The sequence below is a fragment of the Galeopterus variegatus genome, unplaced genomic scaffold, assembly GCF_000696425.1.
Source record: "Galeopterus variegatus unplaced genomic scaffold, G_variegatus-3.0.2 Scaffold2496, whole genome shotgun sequence".
NCBI lineage: Eukaryota > Metazoa > Chordata > Mammalia > Dermoptera > Cynocephalidae > Galeopterus > Galeopterus variegatus.
The window spans coordinates 262,117-279,282 of NW_007728607.1; positions in this window are offsets into that span (position 1 = coordinate 262,117).

Sequence of the window (17,166 nt, forward strand, 5' to 3'; positions counted from 1 at the left end):
GTGTATGTGTGTGTGTGAGAAAATGATGAAACCATACAACTTAAAATGGGTCAATTTGTATATAAACTATACCTCAATAAAACTGACACACACACAACACACACCAAACAAGAAAAACAAGATTAGTAACATGAGAGAAAATTTATATAGAATATTGAATCAAATGGAGAGAATATTAAAAATTTATTAAGTGCAATAAGCAAAAAAAAGGGTAAGTATAAAAAAGAATAAGTAGGTAAAGAAGGAATAAAAATGAAGAATTAGTATCAATAAAAAGAAAACCACAAGGGGGGGATATTAAGAAAGAAAAAGATAGAGGGAAAGAAAAAAATAGATTACTAAAAGACTTATAAAAGCACTGATAGTGGTTAAAAATATAGAAGAGTTGTAAGCACATTTTTAGAATAAACAGCCTCCAGTAGTTGAGTCAGAAAAAGTACCTGAAGGGCCGGCCCGGTGGCATACTGGATGGTGCGCCGCTTGGGAAGCGCGGCGGCGCTGTGTATGTGTGTGTGTGAGAAAATGATGAAACCATACAACTTAAAATGGGTCAATTTGTATGTAAATTATACCTCAATAAAACTGACACACACACACAACACACACCAAACAAGAAAAACAAGATTAGTAACATGAGAAAAAATTTATATAGAATATTGAATCAAATGGAGAGAATATTAAAAATTTATTAAGTGCAATAAGCAAAAAAAAAAGGGTAAGTATAAAAAAGAATAAGTAGGTAAAGAAGGAATAAAAATGAAGAATTAGTATCAATAAAAAGAAAACAACAAGGGGGGATATTAAGAAAGAAAAAGATAGAGGGAAAGAAAAAAATAGATTACTAAAAGACTTATAAAAGAACTGATAGTGGTTAAAAATATAGAAGAGTTGTAAGCACATTTTTAGAATAAACAGCCTCCAGTAGGTGAGTCAGAAAAAGTACCTGAAGAAAAAAGAAAGGTAACAAATTACTATCTAGAGATGCAGTGAAAGAGAAAAGAGAACACAAATATATAAGTAGTATGATGTTTTACTCACATTTTCTTCTTTGAAATCCTACAAAGTCAAGCTTGGGATGAAGAAAAAAAAGTAACACAACAATATGAAAATAGAAGTGTGTACAATAGGAAAATGATTTGCATTAAGATGGTCTAAAATACCAAAAGTATCAAAAACAAAAGAAAAATTAAGCAAAGAAGTCGAGGGGGAATAGCAGATATAAAAAAGAAAAGCTGAACTGTTAGATGTACAACAGCTGAATTATTTCTTCAAAAAATTTCAGAAATAATTAAAAGCAATATTAAAATAAAACTAAAAATACTGTTTGAGAGAAGGACTAAAAAAAGAATAAAAAGCGTAATAAAACAGATTTGTATGAATAAAGAGGGTATAAAAGAAATTGAGGGGTGTCAACTGAAATTAAGGTTGTGGAGGCAAAAGATTTTTGGAGATGTTTGCTGGGAGGCAAAGTGAGGATTGACACGGAAAACACACACCAACAGAGTGGGAAAGTGCTCCAAAGTTTGCTACAAGCAAAGGCATTTTATAGGGGAGTTTCAAAAGGGAGGCAGAAAGCTTCAAATATTGTTGTCCTTTTCTCACAGAACACAAGAATCACAGTCATTGGTTACTGATTACAGCATGGGAACTAAAAGCATGCACATGCTACCTGAACCAGCAGCTTCATGCTTTGGCTATTATTAACAATATCTAAGTGGCTTATTCAGAATGAGCAGGTTATACATTAATCAATAAATCTGCAGTTCTAACCACATACATTGTTTATCTTAAGAACAAGATGTCAACACTAAGTTCATGAGACTTATCCCAAGGCAGTGAGTTTTGAAAAACCTGCTTCATTTTGATTATCTTCATCATTTCCCTCTTTGATCAAGAACTTTCAATAAAAAGCTCTAAAGATCAGTTTCGATTTGAAGTTGTGTGTGGTCATGGTAGGTCCCACAGTGCTGAGAAGGTTCGTTCTCAGGAAGTCATGTCCCACATCAAGGGGAAAGCAATGGGGAGTTGCAGATGGTCCATAGTAAAGAGCAGCATGGGGTGAGTTTGTGAGTCGAGTGACGTGTTAATGATTCATATAACGTATACTTTCTAAACATTGAGCAATCATTAGTTTAGTTTGAGCAGTGCTCTTAAAACATGCAGAAATACAAGTCATAAGCAATTTTATAGCAAGGAATACTACAAGGATACTAACAATGATTAACAACAATCTATAATCCAGAGTGAAAGAGAGATTCCAATCCTAATGGAGGCCAGATGAACAAATCATTTAAAGGGTCAGTTTTTCTTACATCTTGTAGCCATTTAGCTTGTTGGGTGATTCTTCCAAGTCTAGTTTCTACTGCTCCTGAAGTGTTAATATAAGTACAGCAGGTGGTATGGGCCATGGCACATATACCATATTGTTTGGCCAAAAGATAGTTCAATGCTATTCTATTGTCTAGAAATACTTGGGCTAGAGAGTTGAGGGTCTTTGGTTATGCCACAGTGCTTTTAGCAGTGTCCTCAGCTATTTGACCAATGGTGGCTGACAGGTTTAGAATCATATCCCTATTTACATAGACTCTAGCACTGGGGATTAGAAGTCCCCCAATACCGTGACTGATGTCATTGTTGTATTCAGCCAACATAGTCCTTTGGAATCTGGAGTGCAGAAAGAAAGTAGGCCCCGTGGTTGTTAACACATTTATTTGACCAATAATTATGAGACCTGGGGTGGGGTCCCATAATGAATTGTATAGTAATATTAATCTTAAAAACTAATGTAAGGGCTGAGCCTGTGGCGCCCTCGGGAGAGTGCGGCGCTGGGAGCGCAGCGGCGCTCCTGCTGCGGGTTCGGATCCTATATAGGGATGACTGGTGTGCTCGCTGGCTGAGCGCGGTGCGGCTGATCTCAAAAAGGACAAAAAAAAAACTAATGTAAAAGAGCAATGTTTATAATTTCCAAAAGATTGAAACAAGAGATATAATATTTAGGATGTGGAACCAATTTCAGCCAAAAGGTGAGGGCAGTAGGAGGTTGGTCAAGGTATGTAACGGTCATAGGAACATCTGAAAAGCCAGAAAGAGGCCTTACTAAGTGTATTAGTCCATTTAGGTTGCTTACAACAAAATACTTGGGACTGGGTAATTTATAAAGAAAAACGAAATTTATTGCTTACAGTATCTGAGGCTGGGAAGTCCAAAGTCCATCTGGTGGTGGCAACAGTGACCCAGGGGTCTCACATTATAAGAACGGTGGAAGCAGAGAGCAGAGTGAGAAAGACAGACTCTCCTCTTCATTTTAAGCCCTCAGAACCACACCCCTGACCACCATTTTTAATCCATTCACTACTATGCATGGTCCTACAATCCAATCACCTCTTCAAGGCTCTACCTTTAATTACCATAATAGGATTTCCCACCCTCTTAATAACCACAGTGGAGGCTAAGTTTCTGATACATAAAACTTGGGGGAAACAAGTCAAGTTCCAGTGAGTTTTGGGGGGACATAATTCAATCCACTTCACTAAAGTGATATATTTTGGTCATAAATTGTCTTGGGAATCATATGACATTTCCAACAGTCTGACAAATTTCCTCCAGTGGCCATATTTAGGGACAATTTTATAAGGGTATTTTCATGCCATTCAATTTCCTCTGTTAATTTACAAAATGAACAAATAATAGAGAAGAGTAAGATCATTACGTAAAGTCCAGATAAGGTAACCTTAATTAGGCCTGGCCCAGATATGTTGGAACAGCAGTTGACCTCACATGTCATCTACTTCTCATCCTTGTGTTGAGAGAATTAGAGGTGAAGTCCTTTTCAAGGAGTTACTGTCCAGTCAGGTGTTTTAGAAATATGGGTCCATGAATCCACACCGTTTAATTTTGCTGCACAGGAATAAGTCATCAAAACCTGGTAAGGTCCCCTCCAGTGGGGTTGGAGGAGATCTCTGATTAGATGCCTTTTCCAGTAAGCTAGATATCTAGGCTATAAATTGCGATCTTTCTGCTCTTCATCTCCCAGAAGTACACTGTGAAAGGAGTCTTTTACAAGTCTGTTATTATTTTTGAGAAACTTGACAAGGGTTTTGCAGTAACATAAAATATCACCTTATAGGCCTGTTGGATTGAATCCTGGGTCCTGTAAAGAGATGGACCTACCAGTGATGATTTTAAATGGAGAAAACTTACATTTTCTAAAGGGAGTAGATCTTAAATTAAACAAAACCAATAAAAGAGCCTTGGGTCATGAGGACTAAAAGCCTCTGTTAATTTTGCTAATTGAGTTTTGATGGTCCCATTGGTGCATTCCACTGATCCAGAAGATTGTGGATGATAAGCACAAAGGAAATGTTGCATCATAGCCCAAATATCACAAATAGATTTCATAATTTGTCCAGTGAAGTCCCCTGTTGCTATGAAGCTCTGATGGACCTCCCCAGCAAGAAATAATCCTTTCCAACAACAGTTTACCTACTTGTAGAGCTGTGTATCTTCTGCATGGAGATGCTTCTACACAGTTAGAAAACATGTAGACCATTCCCAGTACAAACTTCTAGCCTTGGAAGGGAGGCATCTGAATAAAACCTAGTTGCCATATTTCAAAAGGTCCAAGGGATAAAGGGAAATGACCACGAGAGCTATTAACTGCTTCCCCAGGATTATGTTTAGCGCACATAGTGCATTTAGAGGCAAGCTTTTGTGCTATAGTAAAAGTATGTTCCCCATTCTATCATCCTTTTGGGGCCCCACTGAGTTAGCTTGAGTTAATAGTTCAAGAATGGAAGTTGTAGACCCATAGGAATTATGGGTTTATTTTTAGAATTATACCAAATACCATTTTCGGAGGAACAATATCCCTCTTCTGATTCCCATATAACATTTCTGAATCTGGAGCTGATTGTTGAACTTCTCTTAATATAGAGGGAGTAAGTTTAAAAACCTGTAAAAAAAACCAAAACAAAACAAAAAACAGACTTCAGGAGGACATTTTCTTTTTGTTAAGACAGGCTGTGTAGTTACTTGATCTGAAAAATAGTTACCTCCAGCTTCTAGTTTATTTCTTTTGGAGTGATCCTGGACTTTTATTATAGCTATGGCCTTGGGCTTCTGAATAGCTTTTAACAGCTCAGAAACATATTTTCCATTTTTAATATTTCATACAGTGGAGGTAAGAAATCCTCTTTGTTTTCATTAATATGCCAAAATCATGAGCGACACCGAAGGCATACCTGCTGTCTGTGTAAATGTCAGCACTTTTATCTTTTGCTAAAATGCTAGCACAGGTTAAAGCACGTAATTCTGCCTTTTGTGCTAAGGAGGCATTTTGTAGCTATCCATCTTCTATGACATCTGTGAGAGGCTATGGCATAATATTTTTCTTTTTTATCTCTTAAATATGAGCCATCTGTAAACCAAATTAAATCAGCTTTATCCAAAGGTCTTTTCTGCAAATCATTACTGGATAAGAGAAGTTGGCTAGTTAATGTTAAACAATCACAAGGAACTTCATCCGATGGTAAAGGCAGCAGAATAGCAGGATTTAGACTATCATACCTAGCACTAGTAACATTAGGAGGGGACAGCAGAAGGACTTCATAAGAAGCCAGTCAATTCACAGAGTAATGTTGGGTATGACGAGAATTTAAGAGAAACTCAATCTAATGAGGAATGTATATCATCAGTGGAGATTCCATAATAAGTTTTTCCATACGTTTTTGCAACAATACCATGGCAGAGATTGCTCATAAATGTGTGGGCAGACTTTTGGCAACAGTGGTGCGCTGTTGACAATAATATCTTGTAGATCTCTTACCGCCACATGTTTTGGGGTGAGTACACCCAAGGCATTACCCCCATACTCATGGACAAACAGACTAAAAGGTAGTTTGCAATTAGGATGCCCAGAGCAAGAGCTTGTTTTAAAGCCATTTTGAGTTGATCCATAGATGCTGGACATTGGTCAGTCCAAATTAATGGCTAGCCTGTTTGAAGATTTTTTTTTTTTTTTTTTTTTTTTTTTTTGGTGGCTGGCCAGTACAGGAATCCAAACCCTTGTCCTTGGTGTTATCAACATCACACTCTAACCAACTGAGCTAACAGGCCAGCCACTTAATCTTTAATAAAGAATATAAAGGCTGAGCAATTAAAGAGAAATTTGTTATCCAATTGTGAAAAAATTGTGAGAAATCCCTGGAGTTGTTTCTTAGTTGCTGGTTGAGGAAAGACCACTATTTCTTTAACTTGATCAGGGTTTATAAATAAATAAATAGATAGATAGATAGATAGATAGATAAATAAATAGATAGATAGATAGATAAATAAATAAATAAATAGATAGATAAATAAATAAATAAACTTTCTTAGAAATTAAGCGACCTAGATATTTAACTTTTTCTTGGCAAAACTGGAATTTTCCATTAGATACCTTGCAGTCTGTTTATGGCTAATTGTTTTAGTAAATGTAGACTATCTTACTGAGAGACTTTCAAATCAGAAGAGCGAAGGAGAAGATTATCTACATATTGAATTAAAGTTGAACCATTAGGAAGCAAAACATCATCCAAAACTGTTTTAAGAATCTGAGAAAAATATGTGGGGCTCTCAGTGTATTCCTGGGGCATTACAGTCCAAGTATATCATTGATCATTCCAAGCAAAAACAAACAGATATTGACTATCAGGATCTACAAGTATGCTAAAGGAGGCACCACATAGATCAGTAACTGTGAAAACAGTGCTATCATCAGGAATATTAGTCAAGAGGGTATGGTAATTTGGTACTATGGGATATCAAGGGACTACAATAAGGTCTTGTACAATCTAATGCATCCTTTACTGTTGTGTTTTCATACAGGTAAAGTAGGGATATTGTAGGATTTGTACAAGAAATAATTAACCCCTTTTTAATGTAGTCCTCTATTATGAATTTTAATTCCTTGTGGTGCCTCTGACCTTACTGTTGTTTAATGTTAGGCAGAGGCTTAGTTGAGTTGTTCTCCACCTTAATGGGAGTTGCTGATAAAATTTTCCCATTACTGGTGGATGACTGAGACCACAGGATTCTGGGAGGGAGGCAAGTAATGTAGTTTCAGTCCTAATAATTTCAGAGTGTATTTGAACCAAATAATCAAAGCCATCATAAGAAGGATTGCCAGGAAAAAAATTTTGGCTAGTATAAGATGTTGTTAAATTCAAATGAATTTCCCCCTTTCAGGAAAAAAAAAAAAATATGGGCATTATAAGTTTCCAAAAAGTCCTGGCCAAGCAAATACATGAGTGCCAATGGCACAAGTAGAAAAGAGTACTGCCCAGTTAATGTTTCCAATTGAAAAGCTAGGGGCAAAGACTTGCATACAGGTTTATTTTAAATTCTCGCCATATTTAAAGATTCTTAAAGGAATAAGTACCTTCAAAATGGTGGAATTTAAAACAGATAGAGTAGCTCCGGTATCAATTAGGACTTTAGTTTTTTCTCCATTAAGAAAGAAATCAATTTCTCCCAAGGAGTTAGTTAGGAGAAAAGGAAAGGACCATTTGTAGTTCTTTGAAGCATCCTCATTCAGAAGGTGTTGTAATGGCTTTCCTTTCTAATTGCCATTTAAGTATTTTGCAATCCTTTTTAAGATAGCCAGGCTTTTTACAGTAAAGGCAAACATTGTTTTGGTTGAGGAGTTTTGAGTGTTTTGTTTTTGAAAGCCCCAGGTTTTGTGAGTCAATTGTTGTAATTGAAGACTCATAAATTTAGCGGGTTTTGATTTTTCTTTCTTTTGAATCATATGAGACAATTGATCAGCAAAGTTAACTAAATCTCGAGTTTGAATGGTGGCCTAATTTACTTGGTGACACTTAACAAGTATCATCAATTCTTTATCCAATCCATTGAGGAAAGCCAAATTGATCATAGAGACATTTTGGTCTTTACCAGCACTGTTGTAAGGCGTTTCTGAGTACTGTCTAAAAATTTTTTCAACTCTCTCAAAGTTAGTAAGGACAGTTTCATCTGTACCCTGGCAGCATTGTTGATTTTCACTCCAGTCAACATTCTTTGGGAAAATTGCAAGGATAATGTCTAAAAGATGTTTATCAACAGCTCAAGCTTCTTCTCAGGCTGTGTCATTAGTTTTATTAAAGTCCTCTACCCCTGGCAGCATTGTTGATTTTCACTCCAGTCAACATTCTTTGGGAAAATTGCAAGGATAATATCTAAAAGATGTTTATCAACAGCTCAAGCTTCTTCTCAGGCTGTGTCATTAGTTTTATTAAAGTCCTCTAAAGGCTGAGTCCAATTAGCTCTAGCAATCCATTGAGCAGCTTTCTCTTCTGAAACCAGCATAAGGACCAGTTGATATGTCAGAAAAGCTCGGAAGTTCAAACAGTAAGCTTGAGTTCGTTAGCAAACTCTATAGTATTATCAGTGGGGTGTGGAAAGTCTTTAAATTTTGAGTGGATCCGTTAATAAGTCAGAAGAGGAAGTGAAATAGTGGGATCAAATTGAGGAAGCTCAGAAAGCAAAGGATATAAAGAGGCTGAAAGAAGAGGAGGACAAGAGGGGGGCGGCAAGACTAAAGAAGCCTCAGCCTGTTGCTTTTTATTCTCCACCTGTATAGAAATTTATCGTTACTTTGTTGAGTACTCTCGAGGTGCCATTGGAAATTGGTCTCCCATTCTGGTTGTCAGATCTAAAAGCCTGCTTTTTTAAGTTTAGCGTGCAAATAAGTCACTTTAGCAAAATCAAAAGATTTTCTTTTCTTTTTTTTTCTTTTTTGCCCTTTTTGAGACCAGCCACACCACGCTGAGTGGACCGGTCATCCCTATATAGGATCTGAACCCTCGGTGGGAGCGCTGCTGCGCTTCCCAGCGCCGCACTCTCCCGAGTGCGCCACGGGCTCGGCCCGAAGTCAAGAGATTTTCTTTTAAGCCATTGCAGTTTCAAATCTTCCCAAATAAGATAAACTCATTTTAAGATATTTGCAAGTAAAGAACCCATTAGTATCGTACGTAAAACCAGATGATATAGACAATGGTGGTGCACCTTCAAATTTAGGAGCGTCATTTCCCATCATGGCTATTTCAAGCCAGGCAAGCTAAGGTAGCGGATGTGCGTGCTGCTCATGGGTGTCACTTCTCCGAATTGCGCCCCCTCGCACTCCCTCCCCCGCCCCGGGGAGCCAATCAACCCTCTTGCGTGTCTCGACCTCTCCAACTGCCAAAGCAGTAGGGTGCTTGCGGGTGTCGGGTGATCAGCCCTTATATTGCACCTCCTGGCCGAGCAAAAATTTTAACAGTGTAGAGGTTCCTTATGAGAACCCTGTATGCCATGTGCAGAACGCCCAGCATCTCCCAAGTTTTAGCTGCCCCAAAAAACCACACAGCTGCGGGGAATAAATGTCTCTTGTCTTTGGGGCAAGAGCGCCCTTATGCAGTTAGACAGAGACTAAGAAAAAGGTTGCCTTGCTTGAAAATGCCAGGAAACTAGGTTAAGACCTACCAAATCCAACCCTGCCCAAGAACCCGAATAAGATTTACCTGTCATTCAAGGCAAGAATTCTTTTCCTGAGAAAGCAGCAGAAGACTTTCCTAAAAGGAGGTTTGCAGCTCCAATAAACGAGAACCTCAACCTACAGGCCATTCGTGGATCTGAGGAGAGCCCAACCTGTTGCATCCAATGGAGTCTCCAAGCTCGTGGGCTCAGTGGGTCCTTAGGTTCTAGAAGCCCAAAGACTGAAGATGCCTGCGGGTGGTCAAGGGGACTTTTCTCATATCCTGCTGGCTCCACCAATCTTGTCAATTGAAATTAAGGCTGTTGAAGGAAAAGATTTTTAGAGAAGTTTTCTGGGAGCCAAATGTGAGGATTGACCTGGGAAACACAGGCCAACAGAGTGGGAAAGTGCTCCAATGTCTGGTACAAGCAAAGGCATTTTATAGAAGAGTTTCAAAAGGGAGGCAGAAAGCTTCAAATATAGTTGTCCATTTCTCACAGAACACAAGAATCACAGTCATTGATTACTGATCACACCATGGGAGCTAAAAACATCCACATGTGACCCAAAACAAAGGCTTCATGCTTTGGCTATACTTAACAATATCTAAGTGGTTTATTCAGAATGAGCAGGTTACACATTAATCAATAAATCAGGACTTCTAACTACATACATTATTTATCTTAGGAACAAAATGTTGACACCAAGTTCGTGAGACTTATCCAAAGACAGAGAGTTTTGAAAAACCTTCATTTTGATTTTCTCCTTTATCAGGGAAAGCAGTGGAAAGAGGAAGAAGAATAAAAAGAGGAGAAAAATAAAAATAAAATATAAATCAGTGAGAGAAAAGTGTGTAATAAGAAATAAACACTACAATAATAAAAGAAACAATACTAAAAGAAGATACAGAACGAGAAAAAAAGAGAATGCTGAAATTTGGAGAGTTTTGTGTAAAAAAATTTTTTAAAGAGTATCAGAAGGGAAAAGAATAAAAGTCATAAAAATCCACTTCTGAAATTACAGAAAAGCAAAAGCAGCTAAGAAATGCTAGCGGTTACAGCCAGCCACCAAAAAATAAAATAAAATAAAATATGAAAAAGAAAAAGAAATCTTAGAGATTTAATCAGAAAGAAGAATTTTGTATAAAAATGGTTGTGAGAAACAATAAAGAAAATATATAAAATATCTGGAAAGCATGCAAAACATTTCAAATGTGAAATAAAATGGGTGCCTAATAAAGATCAATTTAATATAAGGCAGAGATAAACAAGAGAAGTTATGACAGTAAAGGAAAATAGGTTACCCAGAAAAGGAGTAGCAAAGAGAAATCAAGAGCTGGATTTAAAAAAAAAATTACTAAATTTACAAAATACAGAGAAGAAAGGATGGAAGAACAAAAGTGCCGGGGAGATGTAATAAATGGAATTAACTAAAGCTTGAGTAAAATAATTAATATCAAAATAATATTTAAAATGTGAGAATTTTTAAAATAACGTTAAAGTAGAAAAATAAAATAGACTTAAATACAGAAAATGAAAATATAAGGATAAGAGAATATTTAATAAATACTTGCTTAGCACTTACGTGTCAAGCAATGCTGTAACACTTTACAGATATTTAACATATTTAATCCTCATAAAATCTTATGAGGTAGGTGAGATTATTATTTCAAATTCACAGATGAGGACATGAGAGAACCTTCCCAAGGTCTCACAGCTAATATGTCGCAGAACAGGGTCTGCCTCCTGAGTCTATGCTATTAACCACTGCTAAGGAAATAAATAACAAAGAAAAAGAGAAATAAGGATGAGAAGAAAATTAAAGAAACAACAACAACAACAAAAGAATCAGTGTTGGATAACCAAAATTAATAAAAGTAAACTGAAGTAGAGGAAGTGTTGTGAGGCACCCTCCCACAAGAAATGCACTTGAAAGGGCAGTTTATTCACTCCAGCTGGCCAGCGACCGTCTCCCAAGGTGCAACCAAGGAAGAGCAGCATCGGGCTTTGGTCTTGCAGGGTTTTTAAAGGCAAAACTACATCCCGTTGGCACACGGGTTTGTCCAGGTGCACAGAGCAAGCTGGGGGCTAGGTCACAGAGGCCTAGAATGAGCTGTTCGAGCAATCAAGCATACAAGTTTTCATTGTGTATGGTTCCTGTTCCCATGTAATAATTCACAGTGTATGGCTCCTGTTTCTATGCAATTGTTTTTTGTTTCTGTGAGAAAATCAACAGTTTCTCATGCAGAACGGGGGTGTAGTCTGCAGGTTAGGCAGGGGGCAAAATTGAGTTACTTAGGTTAAGCAAGCAATTCTACAGAAGCAGATAGCGAATGTTAGGAGGGTGTAGGGAGCTTTACTTTAGAAGGACGATACAAGGGTTAAATTACAGTACACCGATATAAGTTGTACTGGCTACTAAATTTGGGGGGCCTGATGCAAAATGGAAACACAAGGCATCTTGTTTAAAAAATATGAAGGATTTCAAGACAATGACAGCAGAAGCATTAAACCAAGCATGGGACCCTTCTATACACAGGGCCCTGAGTGACTGCACAGGTCACAAACCCCTGAAGCTGTCCCTAAAGAAAAGATTTCAAGAATCTTTAAACATCCCTCAAATTCTCAGAGAGGAAGGCTTTGAAGAATACTTACCAAAGGAGGTTTCTGCTGCCCACAAATGCAGGCAAGCACTGTGTCAAGCTGTGTGGAGGGTGGGCCACGACTGGATATCTCACTTATAGGGAAGACTCATCTGCATTTTGACTTGCAATTCTACGTGCACATGACTTTGTGGAGTGTGGATTTCTCTGATGTGTCCAGAGGAGCCACAAGTTACTCTCCCAAATGCCAAATGCATTTATTAGATTTATTAAATAAAAATGCAAAGCCACCACCTGGGCACACATACTTTTTCCAACTTGAACAACATAATAGAGTATTCTACTCTATTCCCCCACAGTTCTGTAACTGTGATGGGAGAAATTAATCAGTTGTTTAATTTCACTCAGCCAATAAAGTTACCACAAGTTTTGCTATTACTTGGGTCTTGTTGTAGCTTCCCAGAGAATATTTTTTCCCTTAAGATGCTGCTGTGGTTTTTTTTTTTTTTTTTTAATTGAGTGGACTTTGGACTTCCCAACCTCCAAAACTATAAGCAATAAATTTCATTTTCTTTATAAATTACCTAGTTCCAGGTATTTTGTTATAAGCAACAGAAACAAATTAATACAGTGGTCTTTTAGGACTGGCTTCTTTCACTTAGAAATATTTTCAAGATTCATCCGTGTTGTAGCATGTTTCAGTACATTCATCCCTTGTCATCTGTGGGAGATTGGTTCTGGGACACCCCCTCCCCCAAAACTTCCCCATGGTTACCAAAATCCAAGGATGCTCAAGTCCTCTATATAAAATGCTACAGAATTTGCATATAACCTACATACATCTCCCATATACTTTAAATCATCTCTAAATTACTTAAACCTAATACATTATAAATGCTACATAAATATTTGTTATACTGCATTGTTTTTTAAATTTTTGTTATTTTTATTGCTGTACTGTTATTTTTAATTGTTTTTTCCAGATATTTTTGATATGTGATTGGTTTAATCTGCAGATGTGGAACCTGTGGATATGGAGGGCAAACTGTACTTCATTTCTTTTTATGGCTGAATAATATTCTATTGTATAGATAGACCACATATTATTTATCTATTCAGCAATTAATGAACATTTGATTTGTTTCCATTTTTGGCTATTATGAATAAAGCTTTCATGAACATTTGTGAACAAGTTTTTGTGTGGACATATATGGTCATTTCTCTTGGGTGTCTACGCAGGAGAGGAGTTGGTGGGTCACATGGTCACTCCATGTTTAACTGTTTCAGGAACTGCCAGACTGTTTTCTAAAGTGTCTGTACCATGTTACATTCCTCTTAGTAAAGTGTGAGGGTTCTGATATTTCCACATCTTTGTCAACACTTGTTATTACCTGACTTTTTGTTTCTAGCCATCCTGGTGGGTGTGAACTGGTATTTCATTGTGGTTTTGATTTGCATTTATCTGACAACTAATGATGTTGAGCTTTTATTTTAAAGTTCCTTTTTTTTCTTAAAGCAGCTGGCCTGTACAGGGATCCAAACTATTGACTTTGGTATTATGAATACTGTGTGCTAACCAACTGAGTTAAATGGCCAGCCCAAGGAGCATTTTTGTATGTGCTTATTGGCCATTTGCATATATTCATTAGAAAAATGTCTATTCAGATCTTATATCCATTTTTAATTGGGTTATTTGTCTTTTTATTATTATTATTATTATTTGTTGTTGTTGTTTGTTTTGGGCAGCTGTGTGTTGGCCTTGGTGTTGAACTTGACCTTGGTGTTATCAAGGCCATGCTCTTAACCAGGTGAGCTAACCAGCCAGCCATGTTTTAAAATTATTAAATTGAAAGTATTCTCTATATTTTCTAGGTAAAAATACTTTGTCAGATACGTAAATTGAAAATATCTTTTCCCGGGCCGGCCCGGTGGCGCACTCAGTACAGTGCAGCGCTTGGGAGCGTGGCGGCGCTCCCGCCGAGGGTTCAGATCCCATATAGAGACCGGTCCGCTCACTGGTTGAGCACGGTGCGGGCGCGACACCGAGGGTTGTGATCCTGTTACCGGTCACGAAAAAAGACAAAAAAGGAAAAAAAAAAAAAAAAGAAAATATTTTTTCCCATACTGTGGATTGTTTTTTCACTTTCTTGATGGTGTCCTTTGTAACATAAACATATTTAGTTATGATAAAATCTAATTTATCTCTTTTTTCCTTTGTTGCTAATGTTTTTAGTGTAATATCAAATAATCCATTGCTTAGTGCAGTTATAAAGATTTATCCCTATCTTTTTCTTCAAAGAGTTTTATAATTTTACCTCTTATATTTAGATCTTTGATCCATTGAGTCAATTTTTGTATATGATGTGAGGTGTCAAACTTCATTCTTTTGCATGTCTGTCAAATTGTCCCAGCACCATTTGTTAAAAAGACTATTCTTTCCTCATTGAATGGTCTTGGAAATCTTGGCAAAAATCGGTTGACCATAGATACTTGGGTCTATTTTTAGCCTCTCAATTACATTCCATTTACCTATATGTTTAGTCTTAGGCCTGTACAACATTGTTTTAATTACTGTTGCTTTGTAGTAAGTCTTAAAATCAGGACAGGTGAATCCTCTAACTTTGTTCTACCTTTTAAAGGTCCCATGTAATTTTATATGAATTTTAGAATCACCTTTTAATTTATACAAAGAAGTCAGCCCAGATTCTGATAGGGATTGCATTGAATCTATAGAACAATTTGGGAAGTGTTGCCATCTTTACAATATTAAGTGTTCTGATACATGAGCCTAGGATGTTTTTCTGTTTATTGAAATCTTCCTTAATTTCTTTCAACAATAGTTTGTAGTTTTCAGAGTACACATTTTATGCTTTCTTTTAAAAGAGTTTCCGAAGTATTTTATTATTTTTGATGTTATTATGAATAAAATTATTTAATTAGTTTCATTTGTGGAATATATATTACAAGTGTATAGAAACACAATTGAGTTTCATATATTGATCTTTTATTCTGCAATCCTGCTGAACTAGTTTATTACTTCTAATAGTTTTAGTGGATTCCTGAGGATTTTCTAAATATGAGATCACATCATCTGCAAATACAGAAAATTTCACTTTTTCCTTTCCAATCTAGTTGCCTTTTATTTCTTTTTCTTGCCTACTTACATTGATTAGAATCTCCAGTACGTGCTAAATAGAGGCATGAGAGTGGACACCCTTGTGTTGCTCCTGTCTTTGGGGGAAAGTATATAGTCTTTTAACATTAAGTGTGATGTTAGCTTTGGGGTTTTGACTTTTTTTGTTTTTTGGTGTTTTTATTTTTTGTAGATTTCTTTTTAGGGTGGAAGAAATTCCCTTCTATTTCTAATGCGTTGAGACTATTATCATGAAAGACTGCTGGATTTTATCAAATGCTTTTCTTCATCTATTGGAATAATCATGCATTTTTTGTTTTTTATTCTATTGATATGATGTATCACATTTACTGATTTTCAGGTGTTAAAACAATCTTGTATTCCTGGGCTAAAGCACACTTTATCATGTTATGTGATTCTTTTTAAATGTTGTTGGCTTTGGTTTGCTAGTATTTTGTTGAGGATTTTTGTGTCCATATTCATAAAAGATTTTGATTGTAGTTTTCTCATGATGGCTTTGTCTGGTTTGGGCTCATAGAATTGGTTAATAGGTATTCCCTCTATTTCTATTTTTTTAAACAGTTTATGAAAAACTGCTATTAATTCTTTAAGTGTTCAGTAGAATTCAACAATAAAGCCATCTGGGTCTCTACTTTTCTTTGGGAGTAGTTTTTCTTATTACTAATTCATCTCTTAACTTATAGGTCTATTCAGATTGCCTATTTTTCTTGAGCCACTTTCAGTAGTTTGCATCTTTATAGGAATTTTTCCATTTCATCTAAGTTGTCTAATTTTTTGGCATGCAGTTTTCCACAGCATCCCTTTTTTATTTCTATAGGGTCAGAAGTGATGTTCTTCCTTTCATTTCTGATTCTGGTAATTTGGGTTCTCTTTCTTTTTTTTCTTGGTCAGCCTAGCTAAAGGTTTGTCAATTATGTTGATCTTTTTGAAGAACCAGTTTTTGGGTTCATTGATTTTCTTTATCATTTTTCTATTCTCTATTTTATTGACTTCCATTTTAATTTTTAATCTTGTGTAGGTTTAGTTTATTTTCCTTTATTCCAGTGTCTTAAGGTGAAAACTTATGTTATTCATGTGAGATCTTTTTTCTCTTTTAATCTAGGAGTTTATAGCTATAAATTTCCCTCTAAGCACCACTTTAGCTACATCCCATAAGTTTTGGCATGTTGTTTCCTCATTTTCATTCATCTCAAAGTATTTTCTAATTTACCTTGATATTTCTTCTTTGACCCATTGGCTATTTAGGAGTTTGTAGTTTAATTTCCACATATTTGTGAGTTTCCCAATTTCTTTCCATGATTAATTTCTGATTTCATTCCATTGTGGCCAGAAAACACATTTTGTATTATTTCTATCCTTTTGAATTTATTTGGGTTTGTTTTATGGCCTAGTAAAGGATCTATCCTAGAAAATGTCCTATATACTCTTGAGAAGAATGTATATCTGCTGTTGTTTGACAGAGTGTTCTATAAATGTCCATTAGGTTTACTTGGTTTATAGCATTGTTCAAGTCTTCTATTTCCCTGCTAATCTTCTTCATAGTTTTTCTATCTGTTATTGCAAGTGGGTCATTGAGGTCTCCAACTATTGTTTTTGAACTGTCCATTTCTCTCTTCATTTCTGTCAGTTTTGTCTTCATGTATTTTGGTGCTCTCTTATAAGGTACACAGATATTTATAATTATCATATTTTCTTGATGGATTAGCTCTTTGTTGTCACTATTTATCCCTAGTAACATTATTTGTTTTAGTCTACTTTGTCTATTAGTATAGTCAATACAGCTTTCATTGGATAAAGTTTGCATAGCATAGCTTTTCCATCCTTTTACTTTCAATCTACTTGTATCTTTGAATTTAAAGTATGTCTCCTGTAGACAGCATATAGTTAAATATTATTTTTATATTCACCCTGACAATTCCT